Below are 14,017 nucleotides of genomic sequence, written 5' to 3'. Positions count from 1 at the left end.
AGAATTTAAATTTCCAGGATCAGCTGATAAGAAATTACCATAGTCAGATTTCCCCTAAGTTCTGAAATATGTCTCATTATATTATAAAATTAATTTTTAAAATGAGCTTATTAGCATAGAGTGGCAGCCATCAGCTTGTAAAATGTATGAAGACAACCTGGAATGGTAAGATAGAATCCATAAAGAGCACTTGGAGTAATCACTGTACATCCAGCTATGAGAAATTAAAAACATCCACCAGAAAGAGCAGTGACACTTGCTTCTTGGTCAGTATTTGAAGACCACGTAGAGAAAAAAGGCTTTTATATCACTGAAGTTGTCAAATGCATTCCTTTAACTTTCCCTGGAGCTGTTAGGCCATCATAAACAAATCCTGAATCTTTCCAGAGTGTAAATGTAAATTTAGAGAAATTCTTCAGGAAAATACAAATGACTAGATTTGGAAATATGCAAAAAGCTCTTTCTAAAATCAAATGGTATGCATATACTTAGTATAAGACTGGCAACGTATGAGTTCCTACTAGTTAGGCCCTATTCATCTGCTGCAGGGGGACATCCACTTACCTAGCATGGAGTAGACATGAGTATCAACAAGCAGTGGAGGAAGTTGCCCAGAGGGATGCCTAGAGAGGTTGTGGAACCTCCATCTATGGAGATACTCAAGACCCATCTGGACGCCCACCTGTGTGACCTGTTGTAGGGTACCTGCTCTAGCAGAGGAGTTGGACTTGTCAATCTCTTGAAATCCTTTCCAACCCCTGTAATTCTATGATTCTGTGAATTGTACTCTCTGATTTCAGAGGCTTCAAGGCCACACTAGAGTAAATTAACTTCCATGTTACTTCCCAAATATATGATTAAATGATTTTTATGTGCATGTATGCATACGTACAAAACTATTCTGATTTAAAAATTATGCCAAAGTTAATTTCTGATTTTCAAGGAACAATGCATAATAAAAATGTCCTAAATGAACTAGGAACAAAATGCAAATAGCTATGGCTAAATGAATGTAAAAAGTATCTTTGACTCTGCAACTTTGCTCTTATCTAACAGCAAAGGTGGTATTACAAGAAGGGACTAAAATAAATCATACCACTTTGTTTCTGATGTATCTCCGCATACAAAGTCAGATATAGGAAGTAACTCAACTGCTTGTAAACACTGATCTATCTCCATTTCTATTCTTCATACAAAGAGATAGTTCCCAAGTCAGCATTTCATGATAATTCTATCAAGACTACCAAAATGATAAAGAATTGACTTGATTATACTTATTTCTCTTTTTCTCTACATACTTCATTTAGGTAATCCTTCTTGCCATCACTTCCAAAGGGACAGATCAAAAAAATGAAAAGAAGAATTTGTATTCATCTTATATCAGAATTCCTTTATACAAATGATACTTACTGAAAAGGTAGAATCTTGAGCTCAGGCTAATTAGACATCTCAAGACTTAAAAAAGTGTAAAACCCAGGTAATCTAAATGCATTGAAAAATATGCTAGTAACTTTATGCTGGGAGAGCAATATTTTGTTTCATAAAGTATAAAGATAATACATAGAAAATCTCTAACACGCTTGTGTGTATTTAATTTGGAAATATAGGAGTAATTAAATATGTAATACTTTTCTCAATTTGAAAACTTGGTATTATAGTGTAAATAACAATATAGAATGACAGCAATGAAATAAAAGTACATTTTTAAACATTCTTGATCAATTAATTTTTTATGAGAACAGTAATAACACTATTGGTGTGGAGGTTTTTTACTTAATATAATTTCATGGACCATTGCTCTGTACTAACAAATAGGAATTCATAAACTCCTGTTAAACCGTAGCAACAAATTTGCACTTATCACGAGAATTATGAGTATTTTCTGTGGGATCTGTTTCTGACTTAATAGCAGCTTCAACACCATAGTTAAACTGATTTCAGCAGTATTGCACTTAATATTTTTCAGTGTGTGACCAAAATCATTATGTAGCTGTGGTTCATCAGATAAATCTGGGAGCCAGATTCTACCGGCAACTTACTTCAAACACAGAAGTCCAAAGGAATCTTCATGAGGCACCTGGTATAAAATGTCCTCCAGCTTAATGTCGGAAGGGCATCCACTTCATTTTAGATGTCAGAAGTACTCTAAGTATCTAAACAAGGGTGTCTATATCCGTTTTAGATCTTCTTGGTAGAAGATCATCTCTCATCTCCTAGAGTTTTATCACAAGAAATACCTCAGAAAGCAAGCTTTGAGCCAGAAAGCAAAGGATTCATACACTAGGATATCTAAGCCCCCTACAGGGAGTTAGCAGGAACAGAATCTAACCTATTGAGGACCTATATCCTTCTTTACTGGCAACTGGATAAGGAGATATCTGGGAGCCTTGAGCTGACTTTGAGTACTATGGTGGGCTAACCCCAGAAGGCAGCTCAGTCTACAGAGATGCTCACTCTCTCCCTACTTCCTGGTAGGATGGGGAAAAATAATTGGAAAGGTAAAAGTGAGAAAACACATGTGTTAAACCTGTTTGATAGGTAAAGAAAAAGCTGAGCATGCAAGCAAAGGAAAATGGGGAACTGAGTTACTACTTCCCATTGGCAGGCAAGATGTTCAGCATTATCAGGAAAGCAGGGCTTAGCACACAGGACAGTTACATGGGAAGACAAATGCTATCACTCCAAACACATCCGCTGTCCTCCTTCTTTCCCCTAGCTTTTATTGCTGAACATGGCATCGCATGGTATGGGGACATTCTTTTGGACTGTTTGGGTCAGCAGTCCTGGCCACCCAGCCTCTTTTGTAGCAGCGTCACTGGTGTAGTAACACCAGAAAGAGAAGAGACCTTGATTCTGTGTAAGCATTGCTCAACAATAGCTATAAGGTGAGTGTGTTATCAATGTCATTTAAGTCACAAATCCAAAACATAGCGCCCTATGAAATACTATGAAGAAAATTATCTCAGCCAAAACCAGTCCAAACAGCTAGGTTTAGACAACATAATTCCACTTGGGAAAAAATATTTATTAGCATCAATATTAATATGAACAGTAGTAGTATTTATATCTGAACCAGTTTTATTAGGGTCGGTCATTTCTAGTCAATAGGGAATAGTAAACCCTTTGGGATATAATTTTTATGAATTATCTTTCATATCTACACCTAGTTCAAATGACACATTAGAATCAATCATTTCTTAGCAATGGCTATAGAGGAAACCCTAGTAACCATCTGCACCCTGTGCTTTCAATGACTTTTACTCCTACTGAACATATAATGACTTAAAGCATTATGTTATCATACAATCCAAGTAACTTGCTTCAATCTATCTATTCTAAACGTTTTGTCTGTTTGTCAGTACAGTACTGCATGCAGAACTTTTTTGGAGGAAAAGAGTAGAGGGGCAGTTAAGAGAGATTTGCTTTCCACTGATAACACACTTGAAGAGACAGTGAAGACTCATAACTTCAGGATGAAGGATGTTACTTATCCTGCTTCACCATGTATTACGCAAGAACATGATTGCAATGATACTACAAAAATAAAATACGTCAACAAATGTGCAGTATCTCCAGGTGCAGAGTAAATGTATGAGTGATACATGAGACAAGTGTCAGTCTTGAATGTTCCTCTCAGAAGTGGTTACAAGGATATTCTGCTCTTAAATGTGCCATTTGTGATCACATGCTTATTTGTAAATGAGGATTTGAAAGATTTGTAGATAAGTATTTTAATACAAGACTCTCTTTCCATCAGTCTTTCGTTCAAATCTTTGTTTAAATAAATGTAGTTCGTCAGCTTAACTCCCCACAGATACTGACTACATCACATATCCCAGACAATTGCCACCACTGGCAATCCAGCCGGGGAAGTCAAGCTCTGCTGATGAGTCAGGGGTGAGATTTGGTGAAATAAAGTGAGCAGTGCAGGCTCAGCTGAGGACACTAATTCCATTCTCCTATCAGATGTACATTATTGATCTCAGCAGTCTAAAACAAGAGTGTGTATTTGATGCAGCTGACAGCAGCCTTCCAGTTAAATTGCTTTTCAGCTGGCAAACTATTCTGTGAGCTTTGTTACAAAGAACATCAGTAAATGCATGCTTTCTTTTTTGTACTTCTAACCATAGTTAAGACAGTGAGTAATCTGAACAACTATTTAAATATTATTAGTCACTGCCTTAAATATGTGTAAACGGAGGCTGTGTTTGGTAACAGCTGGTGGGGAAGAATGCACCATGCTGAGCATGGCCCGCTATTCTCCTGAGCAGGATGTGTCCAACTGCACATGATAGAGAAAAATCAGCAAGGTCCATCATAGGTATGGGCCTACATTGTTTGGGGAAAAATTCTTTGGGAATAGTGTATTGAGACTGTGCAATATGCTGGTCCAGGTGATTCACAAACAAATTTCAGCTGGTCTTACAATCTCATTCCTTTCTGTTCATTGTCTTTCAAATAAATTAAGTAGAAGAAAGGGAAGAAGACAGACAAGAAATCTCTTTTTAACAATGCAGAAAAGTAAAATACTGCCAGTGAAATATTATGAAAGAGGGAGATCTAGAATTTGAGAATATTTCATGCATCCATACGTAACCCATTCCTTATAAAACCACTCATGCTGCATATCTTTTTAATACAGTATGCAGAAAGAAATTGGGCATGTATGAAATTATCCCATCCTGAAAGAATTCTTAGATAATGGTATAAAGAGTGGGATCACAAATAAGCAAAATGTGAGAGAAACCTGAAAGAAGAGAGGTATAAGAACTATACAGGGATTCAAGGGGAAACAATGAGGGTGAAGTAAGAGGGTCAGAAGAAACATAGCAGTTAGGAACAGCCTCTGAGAAGGAAAAGCCCAGAAGACAAAAGTAGACCTCATAAAAAGGAATGGGAGGCCAGGCAAAAGCAAGAATAGCACTTGTATAAACACTCCAATGAGAACATACTTCATGCATCTGTGAGTTTCTTGCAGGAAGACTTTAAAAGATAAAGAAATATCCCATTGATGGAGACAATTATAGGTGTTACTAAGTGAAACTACTGGGCATAACACTAACAGCCTTACAAAGAACTCCCTTAATGTATTTGTTTACACAGCCTACATGTTTATCTGAGCAGAGGCCGTGCTTTTATTTTGTATGAACACAACAGGGGCCTCATTCCTTAACTAGACACTCTCAGTGGTGACATACCAGTGACAACCAGCAGCATCAAATACTGCCAGTAAGTGAATGTCAAAACTTAACTACTCCACTATTCCACTATTGGTTGTTTAACTGTAGCTTTGTGTCTACCCACTTCATCTGATGGGAAGAAACTAGCACAGAGATATGCTAAGTGCTCCTAAGATGGTTATAAATACATGGAAGCAAACAGCAAGAATACATAATGCACATTGTTACTGTAGTTTGGGAAGGAAAAAAAAGGAAGATGAACTAAGATAAATTAAGAGCCAATTTTCAGGTATTCTTATCACTGTAAGTACACTGTACAGTGATACTCTGCAGAGGGCTGAAACATTCACAAGCAGGGTCTAAAAGTTTAGGCTATTCTATCATTTCCAAATTTGTTGTGCGGCCACTGCTGTTAAATGGTTGACATGATGCATGACCCCAGCAGAGGATAATAGCTCAGCATGCTGTATGAAGCCCACTTGAACTGCTCTGGCAAGAACAAGTGAGTTATTAATTATCCCACAGCTGAATCTATTGAAGACTTATTAACACTAATTCAGAAGAAAGAGGCTTGTTTTATTCCCAGCAGTGATGGAGAAGCTAAATTAGACTGTTATTAAAATGCACCTAATATTAAGGCCAAGCCTCTCAAACTAATGCAATTTTAAAGTGATATTAGTAAGATTATCTGAAATATTCTTGACTCCTCTAGAAATATTACTACTGTATTACTATGCAATTACTATTCATTGCCAAATCAAACTTTCTTTTAATATGACATTTAGAATAACCTTTAGAGCACCAAAACTTATCTGAACTTATACCAGCTATTCATGGCCAAAAGCTAAGTCTGCTGGTTAGGATTTCTTTAATGTTTATTTTAGATATTCAAACTGATTACCATATAAAAATCTGTCATGAATTAATTCATAAGGAATTAAAGAAGACTTGCAAAGTAATTCATGAAATACTTTAAAAAAATTACTATCACCAGCAATTTAAAAATCGCTATCAGAGGAAACCAGAAAGCAGAACTGGCATTAATTATATTAATATTAAAGACTTTTTCTGGGTTACAAAAACCAAGAGTAAACAAGAGCTTTAGGCTGGAATTGGAAACAAAAGCTAGAAATATGCTCTGTATTCTTTCGAGAAGTTTGAAAATCCAACAGAATGCTACAAGGTTAGGTTTATTTGTATATTTGCATTTAAATAACAGCTTCCATTTTAATTGTGCCTTTTTCATCTGTGCAGGCATTATTTTGGGATAAAAGCATCTTTAACTGTCTTTTTTAATTAATAAAAGTAAATCAGTAAGGACGATATAGCAACTTGGAAGTCTGTAACAAACTATATTTTCAATTTACTGGAAATGTAAGTGTTTAAATTTGCAAATATATATATTTAATTTAAAATCTATTTTACATATCTAATAATAAAAAGATTAATTTTACTTTAAGGATCGTCCAGTCCAACCTCCCTCCCATGGACGGGATATCTCTTGATCAGGCTTCTCATCCAACCTGTCCTGAATTAGTCATTGCTTAAACAAACTTCACACCTTTAATTTAAACGTTCCCTTGCATGATTCTTTAATCCAGCCTAGTGCTAAAGGGTCTAAAATAGAGTTAGCTGAAAGTTGCTGTCTTGAAAACTGTGCAGATGATGCATAATACTGAAACTGTAAAATCCTAATGAAACTGTCAGTGGACCTTGTTTTTTAATTGAAATTTCCCAAATTATTTTTCTGGGCATGATCTTTAGCACTCCATTCAATCTTACCAGCAGGCTGCTATGAAGGTTATACCTGACAATAAGGTATTTGTGTCCTGTATTCTCAATGTGAACTTAAACATCATTCAGGAATAGAGTGTGTGCCTATATGTAGCATAGGTGTGTTGTTGGGATTTTTTCCTAAAAATCCAGAAAAAACCTTGGGAGAAAAGCATGGATCCCAGGAAGGGGTGGAATTCAGACAATAAAAACTTTTTTGTTTCTTATATTTATTGTGCTCCCTCTGACTGTCTGGAAGCATTATCTCACAGGCACACCATTTCCAGGACTTCCATCCTGCAAAGCCCAACTCCTGCCCCATTCGGCTCAGAGAGCCTTCCTGTCTGACACACAGCTCTCACTGAATCACTGAATGGCTTGGGTTGGAAGGGACTCCAAAGATCATCAAGTTTCAGCCCCCCTGCCACAGGCAGGGTCACCAACCTCCAAAATCAACCCCCAGTTCCGGGGTCCCCTTCAGTAAGGCCCTTCATAACTCCATGACTCCTTTCTTTTTCATTTTTAAGAGAGATCTTTTGCCTGACAGAAGAGAAAATGTTCATTTCAAAATGAAATAACTTTGACATTTCAATCACAGCTTTCTTGCATCCAGATAGAAAATGTTTAATAAGGATCATGATCACATGAGAACCATGGGCAAAATCTGCTGTTGCTGGCTGGATTGACATAATGCTGTATTATGGTATGTGGAATCAATCGTTTGTAACACTCAAAGCACTATTTCTACAGTGGTTCTTTAAGAGAGACAGAACAATCACTTTTTAGATGCGAATAAATGTTTTGAGAAAATCAAGGCTTTTCTTGAGCTCTTAGGAGAGCCTCGTAATAAAGTGATCGTGTCTGGCTGTCTATTAAAAAACTTTCCTGGTACTGAATGACTTTGAATATCCAGTACTGAAGCCATCATCTGCAGGCATTTCCAAAAGTGACCATGAATTTTCAAACTGATTATAGCAACCTGACAGAAACATTTTAAAAAGCTTGACCTAGCAAAGTGCTGAGCGGTTTTCCTAAAATGTTGCACAGACTCAAACCAATTGTTTTCAGGGAGAATGTGGCTACTCACTGGATTTTAGGAATACTCAGCATTTTGCAAGATTTAACTCTGAGCATCCTAATTGAAAGTCAGTGTGAGTTAGTTTCTAAAATTCAGCGTCTCCAAGATATTTCAGGGCTTGAAATCAATGGAGCCAGTTCTCTAAGTGCCTGTGAAGCTCAGTTTTCACTTTGCGGAGTTCAGTGCCACAATGCCTCCTACACAAACGTCCATGAAAAGGGTAGGATATACTGATGTATTTACATGCCTGCCAACTTCTGCAACATATTTGTAACTGTCAAAGAAACAATGAATTGTGGGGGGAAGGTGGGACGTTCTTAGAAATAAGAGCATCATTTATGTGCCATTTGTAGAACAAGTATCACAATTTTTCATTGTTAAAGAAAAACTAGATTGGAGAGAATGATATAATGTTGATATTCAAAAATGACAAAAGAAATGTGGTTTAGCCATCCAAGTGTGTTTGAAAAGTAATAAGATGCTTTTTGGCTATTTCATCTGGAAACAGTATATTATTACTAAAATCTTTGGTTTCACTTTGATAAAAAATGCATCACTACAGTATTTTTCATAGACCTTAACAGAACAGCAAATGTGACTAACTTTCCCAAGAGCAATCAGTATATGAAAGTTACTAAATGCCTCCTTTGTTTCAGTTTTTACTGCTAAGACTGTCCCTCAGAAATCCCAGGCCCTGAAGGCCTGTGTCTGAGAAAAGGAAGACCTCCCCTTGGTCAAGGAAGATCTGGCCAGAGATCATCTACACAAACTTGATGCACACAAATCCGCAAGCCCCTGTGAGATGCATCCACAAGTGCTGAGGAAGCTGGCAGAAGTGATTGCCAAACTGCTCTCATCATCTTTGAGAGGTGCCTGAGGACTGGAGAAAAGCCAATGTCACTCCAGTCTTCAGGAAAGAGCAAGGAAGAGAAGCTGGAAAACTACAGGCCAGTCAGCCTCACCTTTGTTTTTGGGAAGGTGATGGAGCAGCTTATTCTGGATGTCATCTCCAAGCAAGTGGAAAAGAAGGTGGTTGTCAGTAGTCATCAATATAGATTCACCAAGGGAAAATCATGCTTGACCAACAGGATAGCCTTCTATGATGTCATAAGTGGCAAGGTAGATGAGGGGAGAGCATGAGAGTAGTGGATGTTGGCAACTTTGATTTTAGCAAAGCTTTTAACACAGCCTTCCATAACATCCTCATTGGTAAGTTTAGGAAGCATGAGATTGATGAGAAGACAGTGAAGTGGACTGAGAACTGTCTGACTGGTGAAGCTCAGAAGGTTGTGATTAGCAGCACAGAGTCTGGTTTGAGGCCTGTAGCTAGCAGTGTTCCCCAGGAGTCTGTAGTTGGTCCAGTCTTGTTCAACATCTTCATCAATGACCTGGATGAATAGACAGATTGCACCCTCAGCCAGCTCACTAATGATATGAAGCTGGGAAGAGTGGTTGACACCAGAAGTCTGTGTTGCCATTCACCAAGACCTGGACAGGCTCACCCGGATTTGAGTGGAGAGGAATGTGATGCTCTTCAACAAGGCCATGGCAAGTACAGAGTTCTACATGTAGGGAGGAATAACTGCACGCATCAGTACAAGTAAGAGGCTGACCTGCTGGAAAGAATCTATGCAGAGAAGGGCCTGGGCATCCTGGTAGACAACAGGCTGGCCATGAGCCAGCGGTGGGCCCTTAAAGCCAAGAATCATAAGACTCATAGAATGGCCAGGGTTGAAAAGGACCACAGTGATCATCTAGTTTCAATCCCCCTGCTATGTGGAGGGTTGCCAACCACTAGACTAGGCTGCCCAGAGCCATATCCAGCCTGGCCTTGAATGCCTCCAGGAATGGGGCATCCACAACCTCCTTGGGCAACCTGTTCCAGTGCATCACCACCCTCTGAGTGAAAGACTTCCTCCTACTATCTAACCTAAACATCCCCTGTCTCAGTTTAAAACCATTCCCCCTTGTCCTATCACTATCCACCCTCATAAATAGCCATTCCCCCTCCTGTTTATATGCTCCCTTCAAGTATTGGAAGGCCACAATGAGGTCTCCCTGGAGCCTTCTCTTTTCCAAGTTAAACAAGCCCAGTTCCCTCAACCTTTCTTCATAGGAGAGGCTTCAGCCCTCGAACCATCTTAGTGGCCCTCCTCTGGACCCATTCCAAGAGCTCCACATCCTTCCTGTACAGAGCATGCCCATCAGGTTAAGGGAACTCATCCCTCCTTCTCTGCACTGGTGAGACCACATCTGGTGTACTGTGTCCAGTTCAGTGGAGATCTATAGAAAATGATTAAGCACCTAGAACATCTTCCTTATGAGGGAAGGCTGGGACCTGGAACTGTTCAGCTTAGAGAAGAGAGGCAATCTTATCAATGCCTGTAAGTATCTAACGTGCAGAAGTCAAGAGGGTAAGGCCAGGTTCTTTTTTATGGTGCACAGTGTAACAAAAAAAGGGCAAAAGGCACAGACTGGAACGCAGGAAGTGTTCCATATGAACATGAGGAAGAACATTTTTTCTGTAAGGGTGACAGAGCACTGAAAAAGGCTGCCCAGAGAGGCTGTGCAGTTTCCTTCTCTGAAGATATTCAAAACCTTCCTTGATACTTTCCTGTGTACACTTTGGAACCTACTTTAGCATCGGGATTGGACTAGACTACAGTCAGAGGTCCCTTCCAACCCATACAACTCTCTGCTTCTGTGAAATTTCTGTACCATCTGGCAGAAGACAATAAAAAAAAAACAGACCAGTGCCATATCAGAAGAGCCTGATAAGACACATTCACTAATGGCCCCAGCTAAGTCTGTCACCCTCCATGACTTCCACCTTCAGTCCTTTCTAAAGGAAGTCAGAGGTGAGAAGGAGTCATTCATAACCAACACATGGAGAAGTTAGAAGTGATTCGGCCTCTAAAAGTGCCTTGTGGATGGACTAAAACTTTCCCCAGAATATCCCTCAGGAACTGTCGCCTCCACTTCTACTCCTGGTAGCACAGGTTCTGCCTCATGTCTCTTGGACAGGAGAAAAGGAAAGATCACAATCCAAGGGCTGATAATTAGAAAGCTGCACTCTCCTACAGAGAAGGGCTGGGGGAGCTGGGCTTGTTCGACCTGGAAAAGGGAAGGCTCTGGAGAGATCTCACTGCTGCTTTTCAGTATTTAAAGAGAGCTTATAAACAGAAGTGAGACTGACTTTTTACACAGTCTGATATTGATAGGACAAGGGGCAATATTATTAAACTAAAAGATGTGAAAATGAAATTCTTCACAAAGAGGGTTGTGAGGCAACAAAACATGTAGCCAAGAGAAGGTGTAGCTGCCACATCCTTGGTGTTCAAGACCAGGTTACCAGATAACAGGGGAGTTGGAACTAGATGACCATTAAGGCCCCTTTCAACACAAGACATTCTGTGATTCTGTGATTAATCTAGCAGGCAATTCAGCACCACAGTCGTTTGTTAAGTTCACCCAAGTGGGATGAAGCAGAGCACTAGGAACAAAATAGAATTTGTGAGTTAAGATAAAAACTATTTAATAACAGAGAAAATGAAAATGCAAACAAACAAACAAAATGCACTGATAACTATATTCATGCAATACAAATACTCACCACCTGCCAAATGGCAATGCCCAGCCAACCCCCTCAACCAGTAACCAGCACTCAGCCAACTCCCCCACAGCTTTCTAGTCTTCCACGTGATGTCAAATGGTGAGGAGTAAGTCTTGGCCTAATTCATTTCCCTCACCCTGGCTCCACCCCACCCTATGCTGCTGCACTGTAAGGGCAGTGACTCTTCCCCCTAAGTCACTTGGCTTAGTTCTTTCCCTCAAGTGTGCTTCCATGACAGAGCAATCACCAAAACATCAGCATGCTAGTAATACTGTTTTGGCTGAAAACATGACTGGTAACTCAAAAGGTATTGACGTTCAGGGTGATTGCTCAGTAATCTATGTTGTGCATGTGCTAAGTCTTAGAGAAATACTCTGGGCGTTTGATTGCTTCTGACTAACAGGAGTGCTCTGCACTAAGGCACCAGTAGCACAGCCAGGCCTTGCTAGAGCCAGGGCCTGGTAGGGCCGCCCTCCCCTCCTGGGCCCTGGTTGAGAACCTGCTCAGGGGCAGGAAGTCCACAAAGTCCATTCACAGTTAGGAGTTCACAGTGTTTTTTCTTTTTACAAAAATGCATCTTAACACTGCAGTAGGATTAATCTGGGGGAGGCATTTTCTCATATAATCCAAATTCAAATTGGACAACCTTCCTCATTTTTATTTAAAACCTGCTGCTTAAGTCAAATGGTTTTAATGTGATCTTTCTTGACTCTATCTGAATACCACTTTTTATTGCGAAATAAATTTTAGGAGACTTTTAATCTGACTTTAAAAGGAAAAGAAAAAGTGAATGAAATACATGTAAACATATAAAAGCAGACATTAATCATTTATGCAGTAAAATGAATCAAGGTACAATTAGGATTATCTCAATAACTATATTAGGATCATAGCAAGTGTTGCTAACAAAATCCTACATGCTTACATGTGGTTTGGTTTTGTTCCTCAAGTTTCAGCACCTGGACAAAAATGAGCAGATCTGTTGCTCTCAGCAAATAGAAACTGGAGCACTCAAAAGCAGCAGCAGTGCTGGGACACATCGAGCCTAGCTCTGGTTCTACCTGCTCTACCTTATCAGCCTGCAGAGTCTGCTGCTCACTGTGAGGGGTTGTGGCAGCTGTCACTGCTCTGTTCTTTCCTTCAGGGACATTGCATTTGATTTCAGATAATGCTTCCATCAGCTGCCACAAGAGCTTCTCTTCACACATGCATAGCAACCTGGCAAAGTTGTAAAGTCACAGTTTAGCACTAAGTGTTTGTGAGCTTAGGTCTCAGCTGAGAACAGTAAGTCAAATGAACCCTAATGGGTGAATCTCATCACAATAAATCATGCCTAATACTGCTGATGGCTCAGCCTGCTACATATGTTTGGGATTCACCACACAAGCTCACCTTGCAGTCTTGCCTGGTCAGAAACTATGACAGGAGAGAATTCAAAACTTCACTATAATTGTCTGAAAACTGACTTCAGCAAGCTCCCGTGTAGAAAAATACTTACTATGGCCCAAACAGGTGACTAGCCTATGAGATAGGGCTCATGCTATCTTGGGAACACGACTAAACTGCCTCTAGCTTTCTGTATGTAGCTAGAAGAAATGTGCTTGCGAGAAACTGCTCTGTATGTGTAAACCAGTCTCCTTGCTTTCTGTGAATCATAGAATGATTGGAAGGGACCTTTAGATCATCTATTTCCAGCCCCCCCCCGGCATAGGCAGGAGCACCTCACACTAGACCAGGTTGCTCAAAGTCCCATCCAGCCTGGCCTTGAATGTTTTCGAAGAGAGAGCATCCACATCCTTTCCAGTGTCTCACCACCCTCACAGCAAAGAATTTCTTCCTAATATCTAGTCTAAATCTGCCCTATTCCACTTTAAAGCCATTTCCCCTTGACATTGCTTATTCTGATAAGTGATGCTTTATTTTCTCCCTCCGTTATATATATGATCACAGTACAGCCGCCACCAATATCTGCTGGGGGGAATCCCAGGGCAGACATTATATCTGTCAGTTACCACTGGTACCAAGAACTTGGCAGAGACTGACCAGCTAGCTGCTCCTGTTAACCTGAGTACCTCCCTATTAAACTGATGAATGTTAACTTGACTCTGTGTAGTTCCTTTGGGATCAGTAGTCCTCATGCAGAAGTGCTGGTGCTTTTGCATTACTGCTCCGCTTTTCTTTCACCTTTTATAAATAAACAGGAACAAATTATTTCTAAATGAAATAGAAATTCCATTGAGGATTTCTCACATAGTTGTGTACTGAAGTAGTATTTTTAATGGGTCCAGTTCCATTAATCCTATATATATATATATATATATATATATATATATATATATATATATATATATATATATATACAGTAGAATATAT

The 14,017-nt window shown here is 39.5% G+C and overlaps 1 long non-coding RNA gene across 1 annotated transcript in view; it reads right to left on the bottom strand.

The window, feature by feature from the left end:
- Positions 1-13,717, bottom strand: part of LOC149919174 (uncharacterized) — a 43,187-nt gene extending 29,470 nt beyond the window's left edge. The window contains exon 1 of the long non-coding RNA XR_016464486.1: positions 8,994-13,717. This is a non-coding gene — a long non-coding RNA (uncharacterized LOC149919174). The remainder of the gene's footprint in view (positions 1-8,993) is intronic.
- Between the last annotated feature and the right edge of the window lie 300 nt (positions 13,718-14,017).

This window comes from Phasianus colchicus, chromosome 2 (genome assembly GCF_987193195.1).
Source record: "Phasianus colchicus chromosome 2, bPhaCol1.hap1.1, whole genome shotgun sequence".
NCBI lineage: Eukaryota > Metazoa > Chordata > Aves > Galliformes > Phasianidae > Phasianus > Phasianus colchicus.
This window is presented reverse-complemented; position numbering and strand designations above follow the sequence as displayed.